The following is a 16,443-nucleotide window of genomic DNA, read 5'->3' on the forward strand; positions in this document are numbered from 1 at the left end:
AGCGAGCGCGCGCCCCTTCCGCCCCCTTTCCTAGCCCCGCGCCAGGCCCCGCCCTCACCGCCCCCGCCCCGGCCAATCGCCGCGCGAGCCGCGCTGCCCGGCCAATCGCAGCCCCCGCCCCTCGAGCCGCTGCGCCAATGGCCGCGCTCTGCCATCAGCCAACCGGAGCGCGCGTCAGAGCCCCGGGGCCGAGCGGCGGGGGGGACCGCGGGGGGACGCACCGCCCGCCCGGGGGGACTCGGTGTCAGCCAATGGGACGGAGGCAGCTCCGCGCCTGCGCGCTGATTGGGCGGCGGGGCCGGGCCAGGGCGCTGCACGTGGCGGGCGGCGGCCACGTGGTGGGGCCGGGCGGGGGTCCCGGGGCCTCGCGGGTCCCGGCCGGGGTGACGCTGCCGTTCCCCGGTAATCCCCACTGCCCCGGCCCGCCCTGCGGCAGCTCGGGGCTGGTATGGAGCTCTGCCTGAGCACGCTTTTGCCTTCCGATTTGAGACGGGGCTCACCCCAGTGCTGTCTCTGCCCCAGTGCTGTCTCTGCTACACAGTTCTGCCTTGCCCCGCATCCCCTCCCCGACCCTCGGAAGGCACTGAGTACCCGTGCACAGCTTGAAGAAGTATCCGTAGGAGCCAGTCAGTGTGCTGCTGCTGAGATTGCAGTTGGCACAGGAGCACTCCTCTGCTTCAGGCTGGGAGAAAAGACCCAAAGTGGAAGAAAAAGATAAGCCTGCGCTTGCCTGATAGATGCTTTTGAATTCAGTCACGTCAAGAAGACAGCACCTTTCTCCCTGTGGAATTTTTCCCCGGTGGCTATAAAGTCGGGATAAAAATGACCCCAGGGTCATCAGCACCCCTGTTTCACTTGTCATTCTGCTGGCAAGGCTGAGTGCTGCCTCGCCCCTGCCCGACACAGAGTGGCTTCCATTGCTGGGGTTTCCCCACTACCTTACATTCCCTACCACTTCAAACTGGGCAACCAGCCAGCTCCCAGGGCCTCCTGACTCAGACATGGGTGATTCTAGCAATTTGGCCTTCCAAGGCCTGACTTGGGAAACGAGGTCCTAGTGAGCCATGGAATAAAAATGCAGACTCTCAATGAACGCTGTCCTGCATGGCCCTGCCTTTGAGAGGACACCCCAGGGTTGTTCAGTGCCACCTGAAGCAAGGAACAGACATGGGTGAGGCAATGTACCTGGCTCCTAGGCTGTCCTAGGGCCTCTTTCTCCTCTGCTGGGTGAGGAGAGACAGTTTCCAGGAAAGCTGAGCCATAGCTAAGGACACCTGCTCACTGAGAGGCGACGGGATCAATCAGCCTCTCCAGGAGTAAGCCAAGCCTGTGGAGAGCCTGCCACCATCAGCCAGCGTAGGGAGGGAAGGAGCTGGAACAGAGGGGGATACTGCCCATGTCCCAGCCTTGGCACATACATGCAGGCAGATCCCACCTGGGAAAACCCCTTGTGTAGGGCAGCTGGACTCTGCCTGTGAAATAGCAGTGTCTGGCTCATATCCTACTGTGTGCTGCAGGAGCTGTCCCCAAGTGGGGACACTGCATGGTGGAAGCAGTGACACAAACCATGTGTGGCCCAAGGCGATGCAGAGTGATGGAAGACAGAGAGACCTGAAAGTGATTTTTAACTGAAGCAAGAGCTGATTGCTCTCTCCTCACCATGCATGTGGTGCAACAGAATTGTGTATAATGATTGCTTGAGCAGCTCTGCCGCCTGTACTGGGGCTGGCCTTGGTTCCTCTCCGTGCTGTGGAAGGTTGATTTGCCATGAGAAAGGCACAACTGTTGCTTTAGCCAGGGGCAGTTTTGGCAGCTGGGACCGCATGTGTCCAATAACAGTGCCAGCAGTGGGATCTGCAAAGGGCTGGGCTGGCAGCTGGCCAGCCTTGGTTCCCAACCCTGTCAGGGGTCTTCTCAGTATGGCATGTGTTCCATCTCTTTCCCCAGCAGTGTGTTGGAAGGTTGTCCTTGCCTCTGGCATCCCTGAGGCTGCAGCAGAACCCAGCATTTGGGGGAAGGAGCACAGCGCCCTGTGCAGAGAAGTGAGAACCAGTGCTGCCCACCAGGGCTGTGTCAATCCATGCTCTGTCTTAATCCATGCACTGTGTTAATCCATGCTCCATGTCAATCCATGCTCTGTATTAATCCATGCACTGTGTCAATCCATGCTCCATGTCAATCCATGCTCTGTATTAATCCATGCACTGTGTTAATCCATGCTCCATGCCAATTCATGCTCTGTATTAATCCATGCACTGTGTCAATCCGTGCTCTGTATTAATACATGCACTGTGTTAATCCATGCTCCATGTCAATCCATGCACTGTGTTAATCCATGCTCCATGTCAATCCATGCTCTGTGTTAATCCATGCTCCATGCCAATTCATGCTCTATCAATCATGTACTGTGTTAATCCACGCTCCATGTCAATCCAGGCTCTGTATCAATCCATGTACTGTGTCAATCCATGCTCCATGTCAATCCATGCTCTGTATTAATCCATGCACTGTGTCAATCCATGCTCCATGTCAATCCATGCTCTGTATCAATCCATGCACTGTGTTATCCACGCACCATTGAGCAGGTCTGGATATGGCCCAACCCTGCCAGCTGCTGTTATGGCAAAAAAGGGGCCAGGATGCTGCAGGGAGGAAAGCAGCCAGGACATTGCAGATGCCAGTGTTTAAGCTAGGCTGTTCCCTGTATCCCATGTGTGGCCAGGATTTCAGTCAGCCCTAGCAGTGGGCAGGAGGACAGACACTTGCCAGAGTGGAGCAAGGCCAGCCTTTTTCTGGGACATACCACATTGCAGCACTGTCCCAATGGCACAGCACGGCCCAGCTCCTCTGCAGACTGCTCCAGGAATTTCAAGGCCGAGGGAAGTCTCACAGAGAAGCATCAGTGAGAGGGGTAATTTGGCCAAAAGAGCAGGTTTAACAGCTCTATTTGTGCAGTAAATACACTTTAGGTCCTTTTATGGCTGTCTCTTGTTGTAGCATGTCTGTGGCTTGGGAGTGTTGATCTAATTCCACAGTTAAAGGGAATTTAGCTCATTCAGTGGAGACCCCAGAAGGGATTTGCCATGGATTCCCAGTTTCTGGCATAGCAGACACTCACCCCTGTGCTTTTCCCAAGCCTTGCAGCACTGGGAACGCCTTACCCGGCGCTGCTGCCCGGGGCTGGGGGAGCTGGGCTGCGAGGCAAACACGGCTCCCCAAAAGCCAGGAAAACTGGGTGGCCAGCTGGAGGGGGAGCCCCGCAGGAATGACAGATGAGGTGAGTGAGTGTCCCCAAACGCCCTGCCCTGCCTGTGGCCGGTCGCGGCTGTGTGTTTCCACTAGATGGTGACAAAAGGCTGCGGGTCCCGAGTGGGATCCCGCGGGGACCCCCGGCTCTCCCAAACGCTCCTCCCTGGGCGCAGCGGAGGGGACATCCTGCCCTGCCTCCTCCTTCGCTCCCAGGACATCCCGGGACGCGTCTGGTACTCGCCGGACACAAGCAGCAGCGGAGTGCAGTCAGGAGAGAAGTTTTACCTGTAGTTGGTGCAGGCGTCTGCTGCCAAAAAATTGTCGGGGATCTCCAGCAAACACCCAGTGGGTGCTCAGAAAAGGAGGAAACGAGCTAGAAAAGCAATGAAAAGTGTCCCTGAGCGCCCCAGCCTGCTATGTGGTCTGAGTAGTGGCCCCATGTGTATGGCATGGCAAAGGTGACAGCAAAAAAAAAACCAACAAAAAACAACACTGTAAAAGCAAATCTACCAATCCCACCAGTGCCAGGCACTCAGGGCTTGTCCTCTCTCTTCCCAACAGCCCAATTCCCCAGGCCCTGATTAATGCAGTATAGAAAATGAGATAGGACTGTGTGGTAGTCTAATTAAGTCTTTTCTTCATTATCCCCCTGTCTGTGCTAAGAAGAGAGTCCTCAAGGATGACGAGTATGAAGTGGGTGCAGGGCTTGCTGTGACAAATGGCACTTAATTCAAGTAGCCACAGGAAAGAGCACGTCCTCGCCTTGAAATGGGCAGCTTGGGACTTGCTGGCCTGCAGGGATGAAAGTCAACAGTGCCTGTCAGAGTATGGAATTTCTTCTCCAGGAAGCATCCTTTCTTGAGGTGGGATGCTGTAGGAATTGGCATGGGCCCCTGGAGCCAGGCATACCCATTGTCACTCTGGCAGATGCTGGGTGATTACCCAGCACATCCCTGTGCCATTTCCTGGGGTTCATGGACAAGGGAACCTATGGGTGACTCCCACAGGGAGTTTTGTGCATGCACATGACCTCCAAGTATTCCTGGTAGTGATAATTTCTGGTAAACTGCAGGAAAAAAAGGGGTTTTCTATTTCCAAAAGGAGCCAATTCTCCTAAGATGTCCCTTCTGGCAGGCCAGTTCCTCTCCCCAGCACCCCTTGCCTGGAGCTGGCAGCAGGATTTTGTGATTTTGTGAGCTCCCAGCAAGCCCACACAGCCTCCCAGCCAGGTGCACTCCCCTCTGGATCTGCTCAGCAGGAGAACAACTGCAGCCCTGGAAAAAAAGATGTGTGAGAGAAAAGTAGGACCAGAAGAGGACTTGCAGTAAGTGTGAGATAAAGAAGACAAATCAGGATTGGGAGATGTGGAGCAGTTTGGATGGTGAGAGGAGACCTTGGGACCACCCTTCTCTCTCCATTGGAGTAGAGAAACTCCAAGTGGAGAAAGTCAGTGAGATGGGAATAGGCAGGTATTTTGAAGCAATACATGCAAATCCTTTATAATCCAGAGGAAGTCAGTCTGGAGAGAAGCTACAGGTGATCCCAGTTCAGCGATGCCAGGCCAGCAGCCAGAGCATGTCACAGTTCCATGCAACTGCACATCTTCCTGCATTGCCCTGCAGCATTTGGGAAGGCTTCCCAGGACCTTTGTGGAGACAGCCCAGAGGGGGAAGCTCCTCTTTGCTTGGGCATTTCTGTCCAGCCTACTAATCCCCCAGAGCTAGGGCAGTAGGGAATAGGATCCAGACAAGCACTGGGTCTCCAGGGATGGCTGTCAAGATGTCCAAGTAAAACATCAGCACACTCTTGTGGCTCAGCACATCTGGCCCTTGGTACAGCCCCACAGAGCAGTGACCTGGGGCTCTGTCTCTGTTTTACCTGCTGGAAGATCCCTCTGCTCCCAGGTCTGTGTTGGGCTATTTCCATTTCACAGCAGCTCCCGGGCGCGAGGCCAGTGGAAGGCAGACGCTCTGCCTGGAACAAACCCAAACCAGGGGATTTTTTTTTCTTTTTTTTTTTCCTTCTCAATAAAAAAAAAAAGAATCTTTGTTGAATTCAAACTGGAAAAGCAGGAGTCTCTCTCCACTCCCCTGATAAGATCACCAGTTTGATCCCCATATAGACCATTCACTTAAGAACTGAACTTAATGACCCTTGTGGGTCCTTTCCAACTCAGAAGACTCTGTGATATCAAAGTTTATTTTTGTGTTTGTGTCTGAGTGACAGGGGTGAGTTCACCCCTGCTTGGGAGCCACATGCAGCCATCACTCAGCAAAGGCAGCATGGCATGGTGAACCTGGGTCTGCCTCGTGTCCTTAGCTCTAGAACCAGACCAGAGCCAAGTAACATCAGGGGAGCAGATCCACACACACACATACACACGTGTCCCCAGTATAACATGTCCCAGCTTCTGCCAGGGAGCAAGAGCCAAAACTACTCTAGGAAACAGGCATCAGTGCCAGAGGGAAGTGCTGGCTGGCTTCTTAAGCTCAGTGGGAAATGTTCTATCGTTCCCCCAGAGAGCTTCTGTCCTGTTCTCCCAGCTGAAGCTGCCCACTGAGCCCCATCCATGCAGTTTGCAAAGCCCCTGTCCCAGCTTGCTGCTTCGAGGGAACAGCCACCCCAAGAGCTCTCACGGTTGCATGGTCCAGCCATGGGCTGAGCTTTTTGGAAAGGGTTACTTTGCACTTGACTGTGCCTGCAGAGCTGAAGTGACCTGAGTATGTGTCAAAGATGTACAGACCAGTTGTGAGCCTGGGAGATGTCAGAGCTTGGGAGTCAGGGAGACTGAGCCCATCCAGATTTCATCATCCATCTGCCCCTCTGCAGCAAGCTCCATCAAATGAGGTTAAAAGTTAGAGCTAAAAGTACTTTTCCAGCCCAGACCACTCTCAGACTGTTTGTGCCTCATCCCAGCAGCACACTGGGCTATTTCACTTACCAGCTCTCACCACAGAAATTCCCACATGCAGGATGTGAGATGAAACCACTGCTTTGAAACTTCCTATGACCATAGCTAAAAATAAGACTCAGAGCAATAATTTCCCCACTATTGGTGCCTCAGACCTGAAAAAGCTAGTCCTGAACGACCCAGTGGTGTCTCATTTAGCTGGGCAAGCTGTGATCATGATGTCTGCATCCTGGGAGGGAGGCGAGAACATGATTTCTTGGGGAAAAGTCCTCTCCTTCCCATCCTGTACAAGCCATCAGCTCATCTCCCTGTGTACCAAGTGGCAGAGGAAGCTTAAAGCAGATTGAAAATTGCACTGAAAATTACACTGCATCTCTCCTGCTCGGTTTTAATTGTAGAGCAAAGAAAGCAGCCCATCGATTCATCCCGCTGGGTAATTAAATGCTTAATGCTATTGCCTATAAAGACATTATGGTTCAGCAGCCCAACACTAATGCATTAATAATCGCTTCTATCATGGCAAAGAAGGGGCACGAGCTGCTCCTGAGGAACACGATATTTACATGGGATGGGAGCACACAGTGAAAAACCTCAGGGGCTCATTAGTGCCTTGACAACCTGCAGGAGTGAGAGCTTGTCCCAGAGAGCAGGGGAACAGGGAAGGGCTACAAGGACCGTGGAGGAGAGGGCAGCCCCTACCCCAGGGAAGTCCCCTTGGCATGGCAGTGGGAGAGGAGTCTGCGCTCTGAGAATCAGTGCTGCCCCCAGCACAGCTCTAGGATGTTGTCAGCCATGGGATCAGGAAGATGAATCTGAGCAGTACAACCCTTTTATAACAAGTCATGGCAAAGGCACAAGAATGTCTGCCTGCCTCCTGCTGGGCTCTACATTCCCAATAATTAGCTGTCTGCTTTAGCATATTTATTATGCACATGATGTGGAGCACAGGGCAAAGCCTGCACATTGCCTGGGATTAAGCACATAAAAGTGAGCTGAATGAGCTCTGCTCCAAGCTGGAGAGGCTGATTTGCTCGCTAGAAGCAGAGTCAACCCTCAGAATGTGGTGTGCTGGTGGCTACTGCACACTTCCAGAGGGGGGTCTCACCCAGTCAAGGATGGAGGCTGCACTCCCACCTGCAGGGACCTCAGAGCCCAGCACATGAAGGAATCCCATGTCCCATAGACAGGGAGGATACTTAAGGGCCATTTAGGAAAAATGGAGGAAGGAAGGACCTGTATCATCATGGGGAGAGCAGCCCTTTCAAGACCATCCTCTGCTGAGTTCTTTTCCACCTCCCCAGGACTGACGCACTGCCCCTCCAGCCATGCCACACTGGGTTACCTTACCTGCAGCCACTTCAGGGACAGAGCAGACATGGCCTAAAAAGCTATCAGAGGCAAAATTTCCACCTAAGATTTCAAATCCATGTCAACAACCCCCTGCCCAAGGATAAGGGGAGCCCACACAGCCTTTCCTCCAGCATGAAAACCAAAAGCACTTGCAATTTTCTCTGAACAAATCCAAGTACAGATCATGCTGTCAAACCCTCATTTGATATGTTTTTCTGGTGGCTCTGCACCATTTGCCTTCATTACTTTCTCTGCCCTGTGCCATAGTCCAATAATGCAGCATCTGCCCAATAAAAGGTCCATGAATATAATTTACAAGTAGTTGGCACATTCTGCCTTGTCTGGGAGGGCGGGCTCCCTGAGTACACTGCAGATTGGAAAAAGTGTGGATTTTACAGTCATTCTCAGTGGGGTAAATAACCTCTGAGCACTGTTTGTAACTTGATTTATCTTTGTGAGGCTGCAATTCTCCCAAACATTTGATTCATGGCTTGAAATTGAACCTCTTTAAGTATATTTCTTTACAGGGTCTTAAAAAAAAAAAATAAGCCTGGTAAGAAAGAGAAGGGAAGGTGCTTTCTTACAGCCCCAGGGATGAGGAAGAAGGTGCCTCTGGTGCTTTGGATACATCTGAAGGGGAACACTGAGCCAGGGGAGAAGGAGCACTGCTGCTCCCAGTGTTCCACCTGCCCAGGCAAGGCAGCCCTGACCGGGTGAGCTGCTGCATTTACTCAAGAAAAGCCTTTCTGAGCCTGAGAATACACACCTAGATTGGTACATATGTGTGTGTAACAGCCTCGGTAAGGGTTTGTTAGGAAAGAAACATTTCCTGAGGATGCTGTGAAGGTAAGGGAACACATTGCTGTGTCTCCACCCTGCTTTGCTCTGAGGCTTCAGGATGTGCTTGCAGCAATGGGCAGAGGTTGGGGGCTGTGCTGTGGAGCTGTGCTTGCTCTGCACCCTTTTTCAGGGGCAGAATGAATCATCACCACTATGGGTGCCAAATCCTGCACCCTCCGGCTGGGAGCCTCAAAGCCTCGTGCCTAAACTTGCTGAAATTGGTGCAGGTGGCATCACCCTGTGCCTTTGGGCTAAGGAGCACCCAAACCAGTCCTGCTGTCTTGCTGGGGCTCATCCTGTGGCTGCATCCTCACCCTGGCTCGGGGTATCCCTCCCAGGGAAACTGAGCTCCTCCACTCAAAGTGCTTCCTGATGCAGGGCCAGCACTGCCCAGACCTTGAAGCTGATAAAAGATCCCCAGCAGATGAGCCACAGCCTGGGAGGGAGAAAACCTGTTTGCAAAAGGAGATCTCACTGGGAGAAAGGTCCAAAAAAAAAGGGGAAATTTAAGGAAAGTCCAAACATTTCCAGCCACAATGGTGCCAGGTTTCTCTGTTTTGAGGATGGGTTTTCTTTGCCCCCATCACACTGTGAGTGAAGCTGCCTGTGCAGAGAGGAGAAAGGCAATTTCTGTCCAGGGCTGCCCTGAGCCCTCATGAACACCTTCAGCAGAGCAGGGCTTAGCACAGAGCCTGGTCTCACCAACCATCTCCTGCCAGAGCCTTGGCCAGAAAACAGGCTGGGGCAATTGAAAAGGTCCTGCAGACTGGCCAGTTGTGGGGACCAAGAGCTGTTCCCACTTCTAACACAGAAAGGGGAGACAAGTGCATCCTCAGGTCCCTGCTCTGACACCAGCTTTGCTGGAAAACCAGCTAAAGCCAAACCTTGGTGAGTCTAAAAGAGCACCAAGCTGCACTTGCACTGTCATGACTGCAGGATTAGTGCAGTGCTCCACAGCCTGAGCTTAACCCTCTTGGTATTGAAAGGTTCATTTAACACAGAAATGACTGCAGGGTGCAGAAATGCACCAAGCAGGAATAGTCACACTTTGCTTACTCATATTGAGCCATCTCTCTGTTGCCCAGTGCCTCAGACCAAAGGGGCACAAAATCAGGACCTGTTTTTCTACCTCTACTGCCCTTTCTCTCACTTGCAGAAAGAAGGTCCTGCTCCTGCCACCACTGAGTGAAGGCACTGAACGGGGGTTTCAGAGGCATAGCAGAAACCTGGGGGCTCACAGCAAAATGCCTGCTTGTTTTCTGGAAAAAAGGTTAAATCCTCCTCTTGTGGGATAAGCCTGGTTTTGTGGGGCACAGAGCAGCCTCTGGGAGCAGAAGGTCCTGAAGATGCCAACAAGTGCCCTCTGGCCACATCAGAGTCATGAGTGTCCCAGCTGCCAAAAGCAGTGACTGTGGGGTGAATTCACAGGAGGGGACCTGCCCTCACCAGCAAGGAGGGGACACAGCTGAAGCAAGTCCTTGGCAGAGCAGGACTGCAGTGGGACCATGTCTCCCTGCAGTCTGTGCTTGGAGACACTCTGGCTCCCTCTGGGTATTAAATCAAAAGGAAACCAGATTGCTTGGCCTGGGCTTTCTTGTTTTGAATTGTTCTCCCAATTCCTGGCTCAAGCACAGTGACCAAAATCATCACTGGCACGGAAAAGCTGAGTGTTGGGAGATTCTGAATGGGGCTGCAGACCCCCAAACCTGTTTCTAGTAGGGTTGGAGAGGAAATCATGGACAATGCAGAGGTACCTCACTGCTGACCCCAGCCTCTCCCAGCACACACCTGCAGAATAATATTGCACCAGTGTCAGCCAAAGGACTTCAGCTCTGTAGCTGTTGGGCTGGGGAGATGATAATCTTCTGGGGCAAGGAAGCAGGCCAGGAGCTGGGAGGAACAGCAAGAAGACACAGAGAATTCCTCCCAACAACTGAGGAAATGCTCACAGCCCGTCAGACCAATCTCAGCTCCAAGGGTAGGTGGTTTCCTACTGGCTTTTGGAATAGGGTTAAACTGTTATCTCCCAGCTATGTCTGCACAGACAATCAGCACAGAGACAAAAATCCTACTTCTAGGAAGAAAAACCTTTAAATGCTTCTACTGTCACACTCACCCCACCCCACTGGGTGCAAATGGGTGCTTTTCATTCCAATTATTACCACTTACTGTGCTTTCTTTGTTTTGGCTTTTTGTTGCTGTATATCTAACTCAACCATCCTTAACTGAATCAGTAGAAATGCATCTCATCTATCTCCTTTCTTCCACAGGAAGGGCCTGAAGGAGTCCTCACCCAGCCCTCATCCTGCAGATGATGCTTGAGCACAGCACTTGCTGCTGTGTTTCAGGTTCCTGCCAGATGGATTCACCGCCTGTCAGTCGGGATTGCCACAGAAAAATAGGAATGAAACCCAGCTCAAACCATTTGCTTTTCCATCTGTGCAAGGCAGTTGTTTAAATCAGCGCCGGCAGAGAGATATGGGGCTGATGCCAGAATAAGTTTGGAGAAGTGAAGAGCTGTGGAGAGATGTGGATCTTCCTTTAGCCAGAGCAGAAATCACTGGAAAGCACCAGAGGAGCGAAGAGCTCGCAAACCACGATGCAAAAAGTCAGCTTGAGCCTGGCATTGCTAACAGGCTCCCAGGATGGCTTGGGGCTGTAGGTGTGGGAGAGAAGAGCAGAGCAGGGAGCAGAGATATCCTCCCTGCTCCTTATTAATACAGCAGTGAGGCTTGATGGGGCTCCTAAATTATAATGTCTTTCTTGTCATTAACTTGATTTCTTTCTGGTGACAGCAGCAGCAAATTGGTCCCAGATGTTCTGAGCAAGGGATGAGAAATTAAAGGAATTAAAGGAGCCAAGTGCTGGAGCGGTTGGTGTGCAGGGGAGGGGGTGCTTTGGGCCAGGGATGGGATGGGATGGGATGGGATGGGATGGGATGGGATGGGATGGGATGGGATGGGATGGGATGGGATGGGATGGGATGGGATGCAGTCATGGGGGCAGTGGGAAATGCCAGGGCTCAGGGCTCACGCTTCTCCCTGCAAGCAGGACACTGAAGAGCAGGTGCTGCCACAGTGAGGTCTGTCTGGGGAGGGGACAGCCCTGTGTGTGCTGAGGCTGCTGCCATGCAAGAGAACACATGGAAGCCCCTCAGGGATTCCCTGCCTGGGGATGAAGGAGGGCAGTGTTGCTGAGCTGCTTTGCAAGCCCGTACAAGCAAGTGTCAGGCAGCAAGGAGTTTTTATCAGCTGTCCTGGAATAGGTCAGGCACAGGAACTGAGGAAAAACAGATTTGTGTCTGTGTCTCCATTTCCTGCTGCCTGTTGTCAGCTCTTGCCCCTGAGGCACTGCCTGCCCTGCCAGGGCATGGAGTCTTGGAGAACCCACCCATGAGTGTCTGCCAAATACCTGCTGGGAACCTGTGTCCTGCAATCCTGGCAGCCCCAGGCTGATTCCTGTGTGAAATACAGCTTTTGACCTGGCTTGCAGCCCCAGGGCCAGCTGGAACCATCCTGTGCCTGATGTGAGCTCAGGGGGAGGGGATGCTCAGTCTCAGCATCGTTAATTTGAGATGGTCATTAATGCGACACAGTCACTCTGCCCGCCCAGGAAAGATAAGAAAGATGAGTTTGGCCTCCAAATCCTCTCAGACAGCTTTCTCCAATGTGCCACATTAAATAGTCCTGAAGTGAGAAGACAAACTCGCCCTGGCTGCCATGATAAGCACAAAGAGTGATAAACCCACATAATTAAAGTCTGCCACTGTAATAATTATGCAGCAGAGACAGCTGGAGTCTAGCCCTGAGCCTGGGTCCCTACCTTGGGTTTTACTTGTTTTCATTCAAACTTATTTTGGAGAGATTTGGTCCAAGCACTGCCAGGGTGCCAGGAGGGAGAGGAAAATGCCATCTGGGCACGGTGGAGTGGAGAAGCAAGGGCTGTTGTTCCCTTCCTGGTTGTAACACAGAGAAGCCCTTAGCAGAAGCAAACACCCTCAAAACCGTATTTGAAGAGGAGCTGACCTTCTAGAAAAGCACATGGTTCATAAGGAGGCATTTCCCCTTGAGGTACTACACCATTGCCTTAGGAGCCTGGACAGGGACAATAGGGACTGGTCAGGGACCAGTTTCACTGGTCCTAAATATATAGAACACTAGATAAAAGTTTGCTTTTTCCAGTCTGGGCTTCCCAGCCTTCCTCCTCATCCTGGAATTTGCTCCACTCCAGTGAGACCCGGAGGGCTGGTGCCCCCTCATCCACCACATCCCATCCAGGTGACCAGGGCAGGTCCTGGTGTGTGCTGGGGATCCTAAGCACAGCTTGTGGGGCTGTAGGAGAGCCTGTTGTCCTCCAGGTCAGTCTCAGGGCCCTGAGCCCAATCCCCCCAGTCCTGCCTGCAATTGCAGCCAGTTGTTAGCAGTCCCCACTTGCCTCAGAGCTCAGCCATCCAGCCGACTTTAATCCACTTACTGCACTGCTAATTATCTTTCCTCACTTTCATTTCTTAACCAAAGTGTCCCTGTGAACAAAATTAAGCCTCACACAGGCTTCTCTGACATAAATTCTGCCGTCTTTAGCAACCACACAGCTGCTGCAGGAGAAGGTGTGGGCTAACCAGTCTCTCTCTTCTAATCCATTGGGATTTTAACCCTGGTGGTGAGGTTTTAACCCTGCCCCAGCTGATGCCTGTGAAGTTGCCCATGGCTTTAATGGGTTGTCCCTGCTAGACTGTGGGGAAGGGCACTGTGCATGCATTGCAGCTCTGTCCTTCCCCTCACCCTGCCAGCAGGACAGTGGGATTTCAGACACAGAACAGCACACAGTCCTTCACTTCTTAGAAATACCCTTTGTCCCTCTAGCTCTAGTGTTTTCCCTCCCTATGTGGCCTAAGGTGGGGAGAGGTGGGGTACAAGGATCTCATCACTTCCCTGCACATGGCCTCATCCCTCCAGGGCTGTTGGGTTTGCTGTGACACAGAGGACACTGTCCCTAGTGCAGGTGACACTCACAGAGCACCACTGCTGAGTCAGCTGGAGCATCCAGAGCTGCACCTGAGCTGCTCCATCCAGGCCCTGGGCTGGGCTGGGCTCCCCAGCTGCCTCTCCCCAGCCTCTCTGCAGGGTCTGGCTGCCTGAAAACTGATCTCTGTGAGAATCCTGGCTCTTGGGAAAGCCACTGAGAAACCAGGTAGGAGGATGGGCTGCCCCTGCTATGGGCCTAAAAACTGAGCCCAGAGGTGTCCCCAAGGAGCAGAATCAAGTTCTACATGTATACACTAGGGGCTGGACTAGAAAACATCAAAAGGTCCCTTCCAACCGGAACTATTCCATGATTCTGTGAATTCTTGCTGTCTGTTTGCCTCCCTGCCTATCTTGTGCTGCCCATCACCATCTGTAGGCACTATGTGTTGGCTTTTCACCACCACTAGCCTGGAATAAGGGGAATAAATGAAATATGGTTCAAAAAGGAGCCTAAGCTCAAACCCAGCACAGTTTCCTGACATTTACATTTTCCTGCTTCCTTCCTCCCCTAACAAAGGGGATCTTGGTGGGAAAGGCATCCATGGCTGGGCAGCCCAAACCTGCCCCCCTGCCCAGCCCTAGACAGGAGCTGCTCATTCCCAGGCTCACAAAGGCTTTGCCAAATTCACACTGTACCAGTTTTCCCCATCCCATGGCTGTGTGAAGGAAGGGAAAAACAACCCTTCCCTTGGAACCATTTTCCCTTGAAAAGGGGTGGCAAAAAATTCCGCTGGCACACTCTGGAGCCATTTATCATGGCTACAAATATACAAGGCAATTGCTGTAAAACTTGCATTTGGCTCAGTAAAGGAAGAAAAAAATCCCACCCCATGCTTGTTGCAAGCAATCACAGCACAAAAAAAAAGCCTTACAAGGCAGGGGCAGCCTCATAGATGGATTGCCTTTTAATCCCCACAGCTATGGTGATAAATCTTTTCACTGGGAGCTCTGGAGATCCTGTGTCACTCAGGGCATGCGGCAGCGTGGCGGGGAAGCAGCTCCAGAAGCTGAGCAGGCACAGAGGGGCTGGAGGGTTCTCCTGCAGCCAGGAGCAGGTGATTAGGCAGGAGCTGGCAGCTGGACAGAGGCTGCTATAAGTCCAGGAGGACAGATGGACAAGTTTTGGGGAACAGCTCTTCAGAAACAAAGTGTTTGGAGAGGAGATGGTGGCATGGAGCCCAACCTGACCACGTGCTCCGTATTGCAGGGACAGAGAGATGCTTCTCCCAGCTCCGAGCAAAGACACAGAGCAACGGCATCCACACATTCCCTGCATATCCTGGCCCCTTAATTTACCTCTACTCTGTCCCATCTGGGGTTCCTTGCGCCCTGAAATATTTATTTGACTCCCAGGCAGTTTTGGAATGCTCCTTCTGCCTAATGATTCTGAAGCACCAGTCATTCCCCCCCCGGCCAGTTACATGAGTGGGAGCAGTGGGAACAACTTGCCCATCCTTGCCTTCTGTATTTCCCCATCCCACAGGGCCCTTTGCTTCTGTACCAGCTCCCTGGGAGGAATAATCCCTCTAATTCATACTGGGAATTAGGCTGATCCTGAGGGCTCAGGGCAGTGGGGAGCATCGTTCTTGGAGCAAACAGCTCCCTAATCTTCCCTTCCTGAGGACAGCAAGGAGCCTGTGGCAGGAAGGAGTCATCAACCTCTGCCTTCCCAGTGGTGGAGAGGTGTAAAATGCTCTTCACGAAGGAAACCATTCTCCCTGAGGAGATCAGTTCCATTTTTATTAGGTTTCATGCAGATTTTACTATTAATTATAGGATTAAAGGACTTGCCCAGCAGCCTTTGATCCCAGCATCTCTTGGGAGCCCTGCTGGCATGTGGTACCCAGGAAGTCTCCACATCATCAAAACCCAGCCAGGGGAGCAAAGTTTGCCCATAAATCTCCACTCAGGAACTGCCACCAGCTGTGCTGCAGCTACATCTCTGATAAGTTTTGGAATGCTTTGCAGGGTGATCCTGACCTAGCTGTGCATGTGGAGTGAGTGGTGGGGCAGCCCCAGAATCACCACCCAATATTTCAGGGCTTGAGCTGCATATTCTCCCCTCATCCATCTCAAAGAGGAGAATTTGGGATCACCAAGGAGGATGGGGAGTCCCAGGTCAGGAGATGTCTGGGCAGTGATAAGGCTGGATAAAGGCAAAGCCAGTGCCTCACCTTTCTGGCTGCTCTGGACTCCATCCCAGCTGTGCTGTAAGTGAGGATCCTGTAAAAAAACGCTGGGAACACACACTCTGACACTGACCAAGGTGCTTGAGCTGCAGCAGCCACAGCTGTATCCCTGCAGAGCCTGGCTGCTCAGGAGCAGCAGGACGAGTTTGCCTGGTGTGCAGCACGAGGGACCCCAAGGCTCCACACAGGTGTCTGTTACTGCATTATGAAATACTATTGACTGCCTATTAAAAAGCCATTCCCTGGAGATCTGTGGCTGAGGAAGCAGCTGGGTGAAGTGAGATGGGGCAATAATGACCATCAAGGAGGCATCAGTCACATCCACCCACACAGCAGCAGCAAGGGGCCCCACAGGGCTGCCAGGGTGCTGTCCCCTGCCAGGACCATCACCGACAGGGGAGAGAGAGAGAGGATGAAACAGGCAGATCTCAGTGTCCTGAGCCACACTAACATCCTCCAGAGAGAGGCTGCAAGTGGTCAGCAAGACCCTGAAACGCAAAGTTACTTCAGCCCATTGCCCACCCTCACCCAGCAGCATTCATCAGGACACATCAAGGGCTAAGGAAGGGCTTTGCCCGTGGCAGATCTGGCTGTGGGATGGGAAGCAGGGGAAGCCAGCTGCACTGCCTCTGGGACTGGGTAGATGGGGGCAGGAGGGAGTGTGCAAGCCCCAAACCCTTCCTCTTCTTGGTCACTGGCCTGGCTGTGGTCCCATAGAATGTGCTTAGGAGGGGCTGGAAGCAGAGCAGCAGCTGCCAGTACTCTCTGCCTGGGGCTTTCTCATCCAGTATTTCTGCTCAACCAAGCCCCAGGTTAGCCCACGCTGACCAGAGGCATGGCCATGTGATACTGAGCCAGGGGATTCTCCAGAGCTGGCTGT

The 16,443-nt window shown here is 52.6% G+C and overlaps 1 long non-coding RNA gene across 1 annotated transcript; it reads left to right on the forward strand.

Annotated features, from left to right (window-relative positions):
* The first annotated feature begins 5,317 nt into the window (after nucleotides 1-5,317).
* On the forward strand, nucleotides 5,318-11,203 carry LOC117001038. The gene is made up of 2 exons (XR_004418901.1): nucleotides 5,318-10,328; nucleotides 10,621-11,203. It is a non-coding gene; the product is annotated as an uncharacterized LOC117001038 (long non-coding RNA).
* The last annotated feature ends 5,240 nt before the right edge of the window (nucleotides 11,204-16,443 follow it).

The sequence above is a fragment of the Catharus ustulatus genome, chromosome 10, assembly GCF_009819885.2.
Source record: "Catharus ustulatus isolate bCatUst1 chromosome 10, bCatUst1.pri.v2, whole genome shotgun sequence".
Lineage (NCBI taxonomy): Eukaryota > Metazoa > Chordata > Aves > Passeriformes > Turdidae > Catharus > Catharus ustulatus.